This window comes from Staurois parvus, unplaced genomic scaffold (assembly GCF_062004578.1).
Source record: "Staurois parvus isolate SC_StPar_1 unplaced genomic scaffold, SC_StPar_1.0 ptg000030l, whole genome shotgun sequence".
Lineage (NCBI taxonomy): Eukaryota > Metazoa > Chordata > Amphibia > Anura > Ranidae > Staurois > Staurois parvus.
In genome coordinates this window covers 1,006,924-1,020,791 of record NW_028317826.1, presented here as the reverse complement: position 1 = coordinate 1,020,791, position 13,868 = coordinate 1,006,924, and the positions used below count along the sequence as shown (strand labels likewise).

General features: G+C 40.0%; 1 long non-coding RNA gene across 1 annotated transcript in view; it reads right to left on the bottom strand.

The window, feature by feature from the left end:
- The window catches only part of LOC149470840 (uncharacterized), a 146,381-nt gene that overhangs the window by 60,519 nt on the left and 71,994 nt on the right, over positions 1-13,868 (bottom strand). The window contains exon 2 of the long non-coding RNA XR_016307819.1: positions 2,493-2,579. This is a non-coding gene — a long non-coding RNA (uncharacterized LOC149470840). The remainder of the gene's footprint in view (positions 1-2,492; positions 2,580-13,868) is intronic.

Below are 13,868 nucleotides of genomic sequence, written 5' to 3'. Positions count from 1 at the left end.
CGGTATTTTGCTTTCAGTTCAGCTCACAGGACAAGGACAAGGACATTGCAGCTCTGGGAAGATCAAGGTATTTTCTGTACTTGCTGGTCTTAGACTGGAAAATAAAAACTATTGCAGCCAAAAGCCATAAGGACTGGTAAGCTGCAATACACATTTACATTTTTGTTTTTGGGATTAAATATATTTTAATTTAGTAAGCTGCAAGCTTTTGGGACCTTCGGTCCTTTTTTTAGAATTCAAATTAGATGCAGATCTATTGTAAATAGATTCCCCTTTGGGGAAGTATATTCAACAGTTTCATGTGTATTTGCAACCCCTGTGTCTGGATTCCTAGCCAGCCAAAGGAGACTGTGCAGCAAAGGCCTACAATAGCAATGTAAAGGAGATAGATTTTTCCCTCACAATAAAGAAGTATTCATAAAGGGTTGGTTTTATATTGCCAAAGCTACTTTAGATCAGCAGAGGGAGGAACGTATGAATTAAGTTGAAAACCAGTCTCATAATTTGTTTTCTGTGTAACATAATTTTGCAAAAGAATTTCTAAATGTATTGAATTAAAGTCCATATCAAGGTAACAGCTGGGACCTCGATGAACATGCAGCCACTCCAGCAATCTGCTCCTCAGGCTTGGGGACTCCACCTGCAGGACTAGACCAAGGACTTAGTACAGGGTTGCTCCAGCCCCAGACTATTTATGTGCTCTTCACCCACCTACTGGGCACACCTTCCCAGGGACTGGTGGAAGCCCCATAACTATTCAAACTGCTCATTTGTCTTTCTAGCCCACTTTGATTCTAGAATCTTCTGGAATGCAAGGGGGAAGGAATCAAACCTGCATCCTGTGAAACACAGAACATCCCAAAGCGATCAACAGCTGCTCCACTGATTACAAATGAACCCAAAAGAACTAAATTTGCCTAACATCCTAGCAACCTAACTGGGAGGGTGCTACACCTGAAATAGCTGTATAAGCCCACATGGAAGAAAAATATATTTGAAATATATTAAAAATATTCTTCCCAAATATATTGCCATATATTTGAAATGGTACAATTTTGGCCATATTCAATATATTTAAAAAAAATTGTTATATATACATATATATATATATATATTTATATTTATTTATTTTTTTACAAATATACATTTTTAATTTTTTTCTCATATATTTTTGTAATAACAACACATTTCAACATGCTATAAAAAAAAAAAAAAAAAAAAAATATATATATATATATATATATATATAGCATGTTGAAATGCGTTATTACAAAATATATTAGAAAAAATATGTCCTACACTTCATTGTCCTATCATCTGAGCACTCCCTACTCAGTAGATCAGCATCCATCCTAATTCTCTAGACTACCTATTATAATCAATACTTCTACTGGTTTATATCATTCACCTGTTATAATGTGTTATTTTGCTTCAGGATGATTCACACTTCAAATGAACATCTGATGACCCGTCTGCCTTACAGGAGAATAGGCCAGATGTATATGCGCGGACTGTGCTCCGTATCTGTATATGACCTGATATGCCTTTCTTACTTCAATAAATACTTTTTTTGGAAAAAAAGAAAAAAGGAAAAATATATATTTGTAAAATAAAAAAAGTTTATATATATATATATATATATATATATATATAAATATATATATATTTTTTTTTCTTTTAACTTTTTTTTATTGAAATATATTTTGAAATATATTGAATATGGCCAAAATTGTATAATTTCAAATATATGGCAATATATTTGGGAAGAATATTTAAAAGATATATTTTAAATATATTTTCTTCCATATGGGAATAGCTCTATTATGGGAATAGCTCTATGATATTAGGTTATACAGTATTTGCACTTTATACCAGCAGTTCTGGATGTTCATTTAGCCTTTGGGGTGTTAAAGTGGTTGTAAAGGTTCAAAGTTTTTTTACCTTTATGCATTCTATGTGTGAAGGTAAAAAACCTTCTGTGTGCAGCATCCCCCTGAGCCCGCCCTAATACTTACCTGAGCCCCATCGCAATCCAGCAATGTGCACTAGAGCCTTGGCTCGCCGGGTACTCCCCCTCCTCATTGGCTGAGACAGCAGCAGGAGCCTTTGGCTTCTTCTGCTGTCAATCATAGCCAGTGAGCCAATGAGGAGGAGGGGGCGGGGCAGAGCAGTGGCTTTGTGTAAATGGACATGCAGAGCAGTGACTTGGGAGTGAGCCTGCTTGGGTGCCCCTATAGCAAAGGTATTTGGCAGAAGGAAGGGGCCAGGAGCATTGGTGGGGGACCCAAAAAGAGGAAGATCGGGACTGCTCTGTGCAAAGCCATTACACAGACCAGGTAAGTATGACATTTCTGGGCTTTTTTTTGTTTTTCTTTTAATTGCCTGTAATAAAACTTTAATATCACTTTCAGGAACTGTCCTGGAAAAAAAATAATTGTATTCTTTATCTTATTGTTTGGGATTTGTGATGGAATGAGTGAGTCAGCAGTTACCTTTTAAGATGGGTGTTGTTTTGCTTGGAGGGAATTTTGGTTCCCAAAGTCTCTTCTCACCATAACCTTCATGACTACACTTGAGGTCTAAAGTACAAAAAAGACTTGTGTAGTAATTATCTCAGAAATACATTTTCAACGAAAGTGGAGTTGTCCTTTAAGAACTATGCTCGTGACTTCTAAGCTCAATCCATATGGCTTTTACAGAACTGCATATCTAACTCCAACTTCAACACAGTTCTCCATTACGTCCCTTGCTCCTTCACCTCACTGCTAAACAAGAAAAATAGGTTTCCAGTTTCCATTTTGCATAAATGTAAACCAGTTTTTCGCCTGAGGCCCCATCTCTATTTACAATTCCACCTTGAGGAAATATCCTTTAGATAATTATCTGTGCTAAGTTAACCAGAAAAAAAAAAAACGAGGAGTAAGTGGAGCCACAAAAACTATAGAATGAATCCCAACGCCAAACATGTACATGTTGTTTCTTCTTTGGTACCTGATGAAATATGTTTTCAACCTTCAGTTTAGAAGCTATTTTTTTACAGTTTTACTCACATAGAAAGGCTGATTAAAGCTGTCGGTTTCTAAAACACCAGAGGATTAAATGCCGATAGAAGTCAGGCTACTGTTTCAGGCATGAATAGTTTAGTATTTTCAGACAATTATGAAGCAGTAGGCTTGGAGACAACTTCTAATACCAATATTCCTGTTGGATTTGGGATATTTTAACATTGAAAAAAATGATCAAAAAATACAGGCTCTTTAATTTTTAACTGAAACTGCATGATTAACATTCTAGATCACAGGGGAAAAACATGCATTATTTGTAAATTTTCTCTGTCTTTCTGCCTTTATCTCAGCAATGATATAGACGTTTAATGGCACGAATGAATGCCCATGGAAGGAGGTTATAAAATATCAGCACTTCCCCATTAATATGCAGCCAAGAGTCAAATTTCATTTCATTTGTACATTGATAAAGGCAAAATGAACACTTGGAAAGCTGAAAAGCTGAAAGTACAAAGAATAAATAGATTAGGATAAAATGAAAAACAATCGCTGATGATTTCAAATATTGATACAGAATAAGTCAAATGTTTATCATAAAATAAAAACCCCAGTCAGAGCCATTTTAGAAGTGTTATTTATTATAAATGGTACTAAGTACATGCTGGATTTTAACCAACGCAATGCAATGCAGGACACTTTGTGATTTTGGTTGGCAAATCTCTGGGCTAAAATGGTCTCTTTACAGATGCGCTGTAACATTGCCTCACCTCTCAAAAGCAAGCCGCATTCAGATCTCTTTTCCGAGGCATTTGAGAGGCGTGGAGGTGGCCATATGACATCTCCTTGCCACCTGTTTTAACTCTTTAAATTCCATTTAAATTCCATTTTGTCATAAATTGTATTCTACTGCATGTCTTTGCTAAAAAAAAAATCTCAATAGGTGTAAATTAATTGGTTTATGTGAAAGTTATAGTGATTACAAATGGCGGTATATATACTGGAAATTTTTTTTTTACTAGTAATGGCGGCGATCAGTAACTTACAGCGGGACTGCGGGAGGCATTCTGACACTGGGAGAACTGGCTTGGTGTCACTGACATCCATCACAGTGATTAGTGCTAATAAAAAGCACTGACGCTGTACTAATTGCACTGGGCAGGAAGGGGTTAACATCTGGGGCGATCAAAGGGTTAACTGTGTGCTGTGTGCCATTTTACATACTGGGCTGTGTTTGTGTTTCATTGTAAGCACACTGCTTTGCATGGCTGTGCTCGTGCACGCCCCGTACCTGGAAATGCAAAATCACATATACATACACATGATTTTGAGCACCCGTGCCGCCCTGTAGCAGTACTTCTGCTATAGGGCAGACAGGAATCGGTTAATACAGGAGGGATCAGAGGGCCCTGCTTATCAGAGTTACCATATTATTATTATTAGTATTCAGGATTTATATAGCATCAACAGTTTGCTCAGCACTTTATATCTTGGGCATGATATGTGATCACCCCCATCTGCTGCCTTTTTATCTAAAAGTGGAACTAAACTGTATCTAGGCACCACAAACTGAAAACAATATTTAATTCATGTTTAATATTCAATGCAACTCCCCCTATCCATCCATGTCTCCATGCTTAATTTTGTTAAGAAATCACTTTGAAAAAGATGGCATTTCTAGCCATCTTGAGTAAGAGCGTATGATTCATGTAGTATTTACTCCCTGGAATCCATCTATCCATAGCTCAGGCTTGCAGGCAGGAGGGCATGCTTAGCTGAGAAAGCCAATCCTCCCCTCCCCCAGTTGAAAAAAAATATGGGATATATTATTTTGGCCTAGGCCAGAAATCAGGAAGCAACTGAAGAAGTGTAAAGATAAAAAAAGATTAAACAAGTATTATTTTTTATTATTATTATTATTCAGGATTTATATAGCGCCAACAGTTTGTGCAGTGCTTTACAATATAACGGGAGACAATACAGTAACAATACAAGAGGGTTAGGAGGGCCCTGCTCCTTGGAGCTTACAATCTAAGAGAAAGGGGCTGGTGGTACAAAAGGTAATAACTGTGGTGGATGGATTGATGGGAGAAATAGAAGATTTGGTTCTTAGCTGAAGGCAGGATAGGGTTCCCTGAAGAAATAGGTTTTCAGAGATCACCTAAAAGTGGGAAGAGTAGGCGATAGTCGTATAGATTGGGGTAGGGAGTTCCAGAGGATATGGAGGCTCTGGAGAAGTCCTGGAGATGAGCATGGGAGGAGGAGATAAGGGAACTAGCGAGCAGGAGGTCGTGGGAGAAGTGGAGAGGACGGTTTGAGTGATATTTGGAGACAAATAAAAATAACATACCTTCCTATCTAATTACTAATGCTACCAACATAAAGATTGAAAATAGTTCATGTTGATTGAGAGAGTTTAGTTCTGCTTTAAGTGGGACGCTTGTTTTTAACACCCTCTGCAAGTCTAAATAAGCCTTAAAGTGGTTGTAAATCTCAGACATGAAATATGGACAAAGCATATCCCTCTCTAGTGTGTTCTTCTCTCAACCCAGAGCACTATGTGTCGTTTCTGGGTGCTGCCTCATTCCTATGCTATCAGTTCAAACACTGACATGTTTTCCTGACACCAAGAGAAATATGGTGATAGGGGAGGGACCCCCAACAGATTCACAGCCTCACCTCTCTTCCTCTGTGCTATGTGAAGGGGGAGGGGGTGTCTCTTTCTTCCAATCAGCTCTCAGTCCCAGTTTGCCAGTTTGCTCCATTTCCAGGCTGATAGGGAACCTTGTACCAGGTGATTACTTTCCACAACATGCCTTACTTTGGAGAGATTACCTCTCAGTTTCTGCTGTGTCAGGTAGTGATGGAGGATTTCCAAAATGGGATCAAGAAAAGCTTGTTAAAGTGGTTGAAAACCCTTACATAGTACCCAGTGAAGGGATCACAGAAATGAAACAAACCTTTATACAAGTTGTACCTGTTTATCTGCAGGCCTCTCTTCTCTACAGTCTTCTACAGTACACTTTCTACACAGCATCTCTGAGCTCTATCAGGTAGGGGGTGGGGTTCTAATGTCACACACTGCAGAACACAGAGAGGAGAGCTGAGTGTAACCTGAGACCTGAGTGGAGGGAATGGATACACCCCTCTCTATATAGATCATAGGCAAACATGCACAGATGAGACTGTCAATTTATTTATTTTATTTATTACAGGTACTTATATAGCATTGTAATTTATGCAGCACTTTTACAAATATATTGTACATTCACTTCAATCCCTGCCCTCAAGGAGCTTAAAATCTAAGGTCCCTAACTCCCATCATACATACACATACTAGGGCCAATTTAGACACGAGATAATTAACCTACAACCGTGTTTTTGTACTGTGGGAGGAAACCAGGAGAAGAGCCATGCAGACACAGGAACAATATGCAAGCTCTGTGCAGATAGTGCCGTAGTTGGAATTTGAACTGACTACCCTAGTTCTACTAGGTGGAAGTGCTAACCACTTAGCCACTGTGCTGACCAATCACCTACTGTCTTTTGGTGATTCTGTGGCATTAGCAAAGACTGTCATAGAGATAGCAGAGGGAAGAGAAAGCAACTAGGAACCACATTATGTGCTTTGGTTTGAAGCAAGTACACCTATTGAGGGATACATTTTGTTCATTTTTCACTTCAAAAGTTTACAACCACTTTAGCCTCTTGAGCCCCCCCCCCCCCTTTCCTGGAGGGGTATAGTGGCAGAACTGCTCTCCTGTGCCAGCTCATGTATCTAGTACGTGATTTGGCACTTCCAGATAGAATGCGCGTGGGCTTCCCCAGTGTGCCGGCTGTGCTGTGATTAGTCACAGCACAAGCAAATCATCAGGTGCTGGACAATGATTGACCTTTGGCACCTGCTGACCAGTGAGGAAGAAGACAGGGCAGAGCTCTGTCAATCTAAACAATAATATCTGCTGTCAGTGGGGATGTACCAGTTTTTGTTTCCCTGCAAAGCAGGGAATAAAAATCGGCACATCCCTTAGTGAAAACACCTCACAACATACACATAAACACTGGTTAGACACACAGTTAACCTTTTGATCACCTTAGATGTCTAACCCCTTCCCAGCCAGTGTAATTAGTACAGTGTCAGTGTATATTTTTATCACTGATCGCTGTATTAGTGTCACTGGTTCCCAAAAAGTGTAAAAAGTACCAGTTAGTGATTGCCTAGCATACTATCGCAGTTCCGTTTTAAGTCGCCGATCGCCAGTATGAAAAAAAAAAAACATAAATAAAAATTCCAATATATATACTCTAGTTAGTAGCCACTTTTGCGCAAACCAATCAATATACGCTTATTAGGATTTTTAACCAAAAATATGTAGTAGAATACATATTGGGATAAATGTATGAAGAAATTTGTTTTTTTTACATTTTTTTTATTGGATATGTTTTACAGCAGAAAGTAAAAAATATTTTTTTGTCTTTATTTTTCATTTAGCGCAAAGAATCCAATGGTGATCAAATACCACCAAGAGGAAGCTGAAAAATTAGATAAATTTCATTAGTGTACATTGTTGCATGACTGCGCAGTTGTTAGTTAAAGTACCGCAGTGCCAAAAAGCAAAAAATGGCCTGACCATGAAGGGGGTAAATCTTCCGGAGGTCAAGTTTTTATGGTTTTGAACCATTCCCTATTCTAGCCCCTCCCCCCCAAAATGGCTACCCCCCAAAAAATGGCTTTAAATATAATTTAACCCCTTTAGAGCTGCATTTACCTTGTGTGCAGTGAAAGCATTAAGTGAATCCATGCCAAGATCAGTACCAAAACTTTAGATTGCTCTGATGTATTGGTACTAGGAATAATTGATACACCAGAAGTCAAGTTGGAGTGAAAGATTTCTTTAGAATAAATCATTGCCAGCGTCAACTTTTCTACAACACAAATCATTACACTTTGTAAAATAATGAAAAAAAAAACTAATGAATTCTTAAAAATGATTTATAAAACCTCATTTACTCATAGAGGCGCACACTGTGTCTCTGTAGCAATATAACATATGGATTTTCTGCAAGAAGAGAAATTAAAACATATTTTTACTTCTTTGTTTGACTGTAGCGTTGTCATAAAAAATGTACTGTTTCCCAGCAGGAGCGTGAGGAAGCATACAGTCACTTCATGATAAAATATTCTGTTTGCATTTCAAAGTGATGTTTACATTAACCTGGGTTTACTTTCTTCATAATAATAGCTGTGTTTTCCTGCTCCGTAATTATTTTAATTGCGTACGAAGATAAATATCCATGTCTCGGCTCAATGGCAGGCATGCAAAAAACAAGCAGAGAATATTATCAGAAATAAGATAAATCAAGAAAGACACGGCTTACACAGGTGCCTGCTAAACTGCTTTATGATTTCTGAATTTTAAAAATGTAATTAGGAAAGATCTGAAAAAAAAAGGGAAAAGAAAGAAATGGCAAAACAATGAAACAGAAACAGTTGATTTTACAGACAGACAGGTACTTTTGAGTGAAGAATGCTTCAAAGTCTAAGACAAGTAGATTAAAGTAGCCCTGTTGTAGCAGAAATAGGAATGGGTGCCAAACGGCAAAGTGAAAGATTCCAAGATTTATTTGTGATATTATCACATAAAATAACCAACGCGTTTCGGGAGCAACAAAACTCCCCCTTCATCGGGGCTTATGTTGGCCATAGATGGATAGAAATATACGCAGATCAGCACGGTGTCCTGTCTACCCATAGCATTGGTGGTCAGGCACTATAGCTGGCTTCTGTGTTTTTTTCGCCTATAGCAATCTAAATAAAACTGCAGTGCTATAAGGTCACATTCTATCTATCTATCCATTCAGTCGTATCTGACCCTTGGCGATTGCATGGACCGTTACTCATAAGCCACTTTTTCCATGAATTCTCTTAGCAATTATTTTACAGGGTAGGTTGCCAGGTCTTTCCCCAACCCCTACCATGCAGGAAATCCCGCATGGCCAGGGATGAAACTAGGACAATTTAGACAGGAGCCAATTAACTTACCAGCATGTCTTTGGAGTGTGGGAGGAAACCGGAGTACCCGGAGGAAACCCACACAAGCACAGGGAGAACATGCAAACTCCATGCAGGAGGCGCCATGGTTGGGAATTGAACCTATGACCCATTTACTGCACGGCAGATGTGTTAACCACTAAGCCACTGTGCCGCCCCACCAACAAAGTAGTAGAGGGGAAATCTTCCAATAGGGACACTAGTTCTGGTGACCTGGGGGTCCCAAGGAATTCCTTTAATTTGCAGAGATTTCCTCTCACTTCTTGTTTGGCTATGGGAAAGGAAGTGAAGGGAGATCTCCGCAATTGGACACAGATGGCAAAAAAAATGTCACAGGGTTACGACCCTTCCCTTCCTTTCTTTAAAATGAAAAACAAGTTTTGCCTCACATTAATAATCCAAAAATGACAGTCCCATCAACTTGATATATGAAAAATTAGTTTGTAGTCCTTGTATGCAATATATGTGTTGTTGTACTCGATTTCCTCCAATACAAATTGGACTATCCACCCCTGGAAGTCAGAAGAATTGCCAACTCAAATATATGCTGCCCTGGTATAAAGTGCAGCATCAGCGTTTGAATTAATCATCACAAGATCATCCAGTTGCTTGTGTGGCTCCAGGGGGACTGCTCCATTCCTTTCTTGTATTGATGTGACACCAAAAAACAAATAAAAAATAGTGTAGTACTCTTATGTGTAATAGAATTCAACACCCATGCAAGTGACAGTCTGTGATACAGTGTGTGTACAAAACTCCACCACCCACATAAAATGTGCGCTCACCGCCAATGTGTGCTGCTCATGAGATGTGCAGCAGATAACGCATCAGAACAAATTGGAGCGCTGGCATCAATCTTCTCTCCTACCATCTTTAATCACATCTCCATAGGGGGCACTGTTCCTCTCTCACTGTCATACACCACCAATTTCACACCGCCACTCCGGATATGGATGTGGCAACACAATAACTCACCTTACAATACATCCAACGCGTTCTCACAAATGTGCATCCATAAGATAAGTAGGCCTACTGGTACTTGGCTGCCCCCAGGTCTTATACACAATGCTATAGAGCCTGACTGCCACGTTCAGGCTGGCGCAAACTAAGCGCAGCAAACAGGTACTTGTGGTTGGTAAACAGGCAGAGTGGTCCAGTGACAGTCTGGATTCAAGGCAGGCAGCGTTCACAGAGTAGTGTCTGGGAAATCCTTGCAAACAGAAATGCGCATGAATGAGGCATTCTCTGCAGAATGGTAACCAGGTGCATGCATCCATGCAGGGATGCGCATGGGCACAAGCACGTGCACAGTGCATTTTGGTGCCAGACTGACAATTTAAGGATGCTTCTGCCCATGCTTAAGTGCTGACTGTTTTTCAGCTGTTCCCTGTGTCCTGCTTTCTTGCTTGCTCCTGAGCTGATCTCGGATTCTGCTCTTGAGTTTTCATTAGTTCCTGACCTGGCATGTTTCTGACTTCAGCTGTGCTTATGATTTGGTACCTCGCTGCCCACCTGTTGATGTCCCTGACTAATTCTGTGAACATGTTTCTGCCTCTGATCTTGGTATCCAGACCTATTTGAGTGCCTGCCTGGCTGTCTGCTGTTGCATCTCTGCACTTCGCTGAGTGTTCTGGCCGCAAGTCTGCTGAAAGCTCTGATGAGTGACAAGTCCTGGCCTACAGTGAAAGTGGAGTACCCCTTTAACATTGGCTGGACTACTGAGCATGGCTACTGTTCCTGAGCTGAAGGTTCCCCAGTGTCCTTGGGACCGCATCTCTTATCAATATCTGCTGGCACTCATGTTCCTCCTGTCCCTCAGCACCCTCTATTCCACTCTCAGTGGGGCCTGGCCTGGAGATACAAGAGAGGCCGACCTCATTATTTCAGTCTTCTCTTAGGTATGTGACAAGTAGTCAGGGTCAAATCTATGGTCAAAAGGCAGATTGAGTTCTAAGCATAGTCAAAGTCTAATCCAAGGTCATCAACAAAGGAATCAAACCTTGCAGGTAGGGCAGGGCTCTGGTGAAGATGAAGGTCAAGGTACAGGAAGAAGGTAAGAAAACAGGAAATATAAAGCACATGTAATCACAAGCAAAACATTATGGGCTTGGCAGGCTTAAAACAGGTTTGGTCTTCACCCAGAGTGTCTACTTTAGTCACCATGCAGGTGGACAGTCAGACAGGGAAAATGCAGCTCAGCCAAAACCAGAATGCTGGAATGAGACCAGCAGCTGCCATGGAATGCTTCTGGCACAGAGAATGGCCAAATTCCGATCCATTTATGGCCATTCCTGCTTAACAGAAGTCGATCTAATCTTTGACTTTTGTCAGATGGGATGTTGAAAATGTTTCATTCAATCATAGCTTCAGCCAATCGACTTCAATTCTGAGCAATTTATGCTGACAGTGGAGTCCTCGCCATTAGAATACAATAACACAGAGAGGAGAAATCCTCCACCCACCTTGCCTGGGTTTCAAAATCTCCTTTAGGATTGGGATTATAATAATTATAACGATGTAAGCAGCAGCTGAACCGCACCAGATCAAATATATATCCATTTGGTTATAGTTTCCCTTACATAGTTAGTCTGGCCGAAAAAATACAAAAGTCCACCCAGTTCAACCATAAAAAAGGCCCTTAAGTCCCTTCAAATCCGTCTTTCATTCATCTAAACCATGGGTTTCCAAACTTTCTATACAAAGGGTCAGTTTAATTTCCTTCAGACTTTAGGGGGGTTGGACTGTGGGCATTAGGAGTAGAAAATGTCTCAGCATCAATGGGAGCAAGCAATGCTCTATCTTTGGTCCCAGTGAGAGGAATTGTGCCCCATTGTAGGGAATTGTGCTGTGTCATTGGGAGGATATGTGCCCCATCATTGGTGTCATTGGGAGGAATTGCCCCCTTTCATTGGTGTCATGGGGGGAATTATGCCCCATTCTTGGTGTCAGTGGATGAAATAGTGTGCTCCAAGGGCTAGATAAAAGCAAGAAAATGGCCGCATCTGGCCCCCGGGCCAAAGTTTGGAGACCATTATGAAGGGGAAGTTATGTTGTCCCTAAAACATGTTGACTGTTATTATCTAACAATTAACATGCTTGTAACCCTTACATATACCCAGTGAACTGACTAGCCTCAGATGATACAGAGAGATAAAGAAAATTCTACTACATGAGTTGTATTTGTTGTATTACATCTGCAGCCCTCTCTTTTCTACATCCATCCAAAATTGACACAGCTTTTCCAAGCTTCAGAAGGCAGGGTGAGGGGATCTGATGTCACACACTGCACTGCATAGAGCGGGAGCTGAGTGTAATCTGAAATCTGAATGGAGGGAATGGACTCCCCTCACCCATACAATCTCATCGGGCCACATGCACAGCTGAGACTGGAGCTGTCTTCAGTGATTGTCTGGTGTCAGCATAGACTATCAAAAGTGATTGCAGATAGCAGAGGAGTGAGCGAAGAGACAGAAATCACACTCAGTGCTTTCGGTAGAGGTAAGTACAGATGGATTTACTTTGTTCAAAGGTTTACAATGACTTCAAAGACACTTTGGACTCTTTCACTTTGTGTTTTGGTGAACTATTTCTATACTTTTAGTTTCTTCCAGGTACCCATTGAGGAAAGCCTATGTGTTTGTGACACCAGAGGCAGTGAGCTTGTTTGATGATTTCTAGAGATGAGCGAATTTCTCAAAAATTCGATTCGGCTGATTCGGCGAATTCCAGTATGAAATTCGATTCGATGCGAATTAATTCGCTACGAATTTAACTTATTAAAAGGGTTTCTAGGCTTCAGAGAGCCTTTAAATTAGTGCAGAACACTGTACCTTTAATTTAAATGTCCTTGGAGATGAAAACAAATGGAAACAAATAGATACAATGTTTCAACCGCTGTATGGAGTGAGTGTCCCAGAACTGTCAGAAATAGTCTATTTCTGACAGTTCTATGACATTCCCTCCATACAGCGGTTTCAACCGCTGTATGGAGTGAATGTCCCAGAACTGTCATAAATAGTCTATTTCTGACAGTTATGGGACATTCACTCCATACAGCGGTTTCAACCGCTGTATGGAGGGAATGTCATAGAACTGTCAGAAATAGACTATTTCTAACAGTTCTGGGACACTCACTCCATACAGCGGTTGAAACATTGTATCTATTTGTTTCCATAAATGTTTCAACCGCTGTATGGAGTGAATGTCCCAGAACTGTCATAAATAGTCTATTTCTGACAGTTATGGAACATTCACTCCATACAGCGGTTGAAACATTGTATCTATTTTTTTCCATAAATGACATTCTGCAGATACACTTAGAGGAGCTCTGCAGATACACTTTTTGCCGGCTTGGAATTATTCTTATTTTCATCCTACTTCTTCTTCTTCTTCATCCTCATCCTCCTCATCCTCATAAGAAGAAGAAGATGAAGAAGAAGAAGATGAAGAAGAAGTAGGATGAAAATAAGATTAATTCCAAGCTGGCAAAAAGTGTATCTGCAGCGCTCCTCTAAGTGTATTTGCAGAATGTCATTTATGGAAAAAAATAGATACAATGTTTCAACCGCTGTATGGAGTGAATGTCCCAGAACTGTCAGAAATAGTCTATTTCTGACAGTTATGGGACATTCCTTCCATACAGCGGTTGAAACATTGTATCTATTTGTTTCCATAAATGATATTCTGCAAATACACTTAGAGGAGTGCTGCAGATACACTTTTTGCCAGCTTGGAATTAATCTTATTTTCATCCTACTTCTTCTTCTTCTTCTTCATCCTCATCCTCATCCTCTTCTTCTTCTTCTGAGGATGAG